Genomic DNA, 2,674 nt, shown 5'->3' with positions numbered 1-2,674 from the left:
ATTTGGAAATAATTTTGATGATGATTAGATAATACTGAAGAAATTTTAAACCTAACATTTTCTCCAAACTTTTGAATAAAAGGCACATGTACTTGTTAAAGATATTGATTGCCCTCTGATTTTTGATTATCTGAAGTATAGGCAAATAACAGCAACTTAAAAATCATTAGTTTTACAAACTTCCTGCATCTGTTTCTCCTGTATATCTTTACCATGAAAAATACTCAAAAGGAATTCAGGTCCAGACTAGAGGATTTGTAAAGATGCCACCGTCTCCATTTTATACTATCTTTGGGATATTCTCTCAAGAAAACCAACAGATTTGTGTCTCAGATCTTTCCATGAGGGAGACATTGGGATTCAAATACTCTTTTGTTTTGCAACAAGGAGAGCAAGTTTAGCTGGGATGTCCACTCTTGTTGCAGGATGCTAAACAAGGTAGCAGGGTATTTTCTGCCAACTGTGCTACTACCCATCATCTTAACCCTACATTTTCAGGGATTTATCTCATCCAGATTGGCTCCAGGACTTATGTTGACAACAGAACCCTGCTGCCGCTATATATGAGAGGTCTCCAAATAACTAGAACCAGATAGATATACTGCCAAATAGAACCTGCAGGTTTCACCTCAGGGGTAAAACTTGTTTTTCTTTCTACCTTGAAAAAAATATATTATGTCTTATTCTAATGGATTTCAAGGACTTATGTTTAAATGGTTCATCATTCAACATACAGCTTGCCTCAGTTATTTAAAATTTGTCAAAGATAAATTCAAGAATGACTTTAGCAGATAATAAATAAGTCATGTATATGATAGATTTAGAGATTGTTAAAGTGGGCATAGACAAAAAAAAAAGGAAGATAATTTGTCCTTGGCATTGTTTTCAGACACCATCTAGAATTATTTTTTTTATTTTGGTTTGCAGTAATTTTGGTTTAATTGAGAAAAATGAATATAAAGACACATCAAATATTAGAGAAACTCTATAAAACTTCAACATACACAATATTTGGTTAAAGTATTTAAAAAACTTTTTTTCTTACAATAATATGGATACATAAAGAGAAGGTAGGGATATCAAAAAAGCCTTGACATTTATAAGAAGACAAATTCTTTCATCAAGTGGAATAAATAGGCAAAGTGGAAAATCAACCAACCAACACACATTCCTTAAGGCAAAGGGAATAGTAAGAAATGCCTGGTCATTGACCACTATCCTATGGGAAACTCTAGTCAAGGGAGTTGCTATAATCAAACAAAACTGTACCAAAGAATGCACGTCAAAGGAAGGCAAAGACCTAACTGCAATAAGAATTTTTAAGTGGCAATAATCAATGTGAGCTTCTGTAAAGAATAAATTCATGGAGAAAAGGAAGACCTAAAACACGTGCAAGATTTAATGGGCAGACGGAGCTGGGTGAGGTCCCCCAGGCAGGGTAAGAAGAGCACTACATGTAGAGAAGGACAGATGCAGACATGAGACACCGTAATGATTATGGCAGTAGCTCAGTGCACCTGGAGGGAAGAGTTCAGTTCTGCAATCCCCATATTCCCTCCCCCGCTGTCAGTATGTGGATTTGTTGCCTACACTTTTGTTAAGATTAAATCCCAACTATCTGTATTAGTCTGCTAGGGCTGCCATAACAGAATTAACACAGATTGAGTGGCTTAAAGAGGAGAAATTTATTTTCTCACAGTTCTGGAAACTTTAAGTCCAAGATTAAGGTACCAGCAGAGTTGGTTTCTGGTGAGGCCTCTCTTCCTAGATTGCATGGGGCTGCCTTCTTGCTATGTCCTCCTGAGGCCTTTTCTCTGTGGGCGTACATCTCTGATGTATCTTCCTCGTCTCATGTGGACTCCAATCCTGTTAGATGAGGGACCCGCGCATACAACCTCAGTTAACTTTAATTACCTCCTTAAAGGCCCTATCTACAAATACAGTCACTTTGGGGGTTAGGAGTTCAACAGATGAATTTTGTGGGTACAAAATTAACAATATCTTTTCCAGTTTACCTTCAATTTCCCAAGACTGGGAGAGGCTATGATCTTAGAAAAAGGGGATTAATGTCTCAACCTTACCATTTAAACTCCTCCACCTGTTTCCCATACTTATGGTGAGACTTGAAATAGTGTGTCTGAGGAAAGGAACAGCTAATTTGCTTAACAACAAATAATGAAATGGTAATGGAATGTGGCTTTCAAAATAGAAAAGACGGTGAAAGTAAAACTACTCTCCAGCGAGAACTGATACAGTGATCACTGGAATTAGATTTTAAATATGTATTAATATAATCTAGTTGTACCGTATTTGTTAGTCTGGGCCAGTCTTTCTAGTAGCCCACTAACCAGAATAAGAACCTACCGTGAGTTAAAGTTGTAACATTATTTCCTTTTTCCATTTTGCTTTTGTCTATTCATCCTTTTTTTTTTTTCTATTTTATTGCATTCCAAGAAAATGCAGTGGCATACATCCCTTTAAAGAACCTCATCAGGGAGGAGGGGAGGGGTATGTGCATACACAAGAAGGGCAATGCGCACTATCCGAAGGATGGACATATTTAAAACACGGACTTCGGTGGTGGGGGAACCAAGGGCAACACACCTAACCTAATCATCTGTACCACGGGAAGGGCGGCAGGAGGAGGGGGGAGGAGGGAGGAGGGGACGGGTAT

This window comes from Propithecus coquereli, unplaced genomic scaffold (genome assembly GCF_000956105.1).
Source record: "Propithecus coquereli isolate 6110/MARCELLA unplaced genomic scaffold, Pcoq_1.0 Scaffold374, whole genome shotgun sequence".
Taxonomy (NCBI): Eukaryota; Metazoa; Chordata; class Mammalia; order Primates; family Indriidae; genus Propithecus; species Propithecus coquereli.
The sequence above is the reverse complement of the archived record's forward strand: the minus strand, read 5'-3'. Positions refer to the sequence as shown.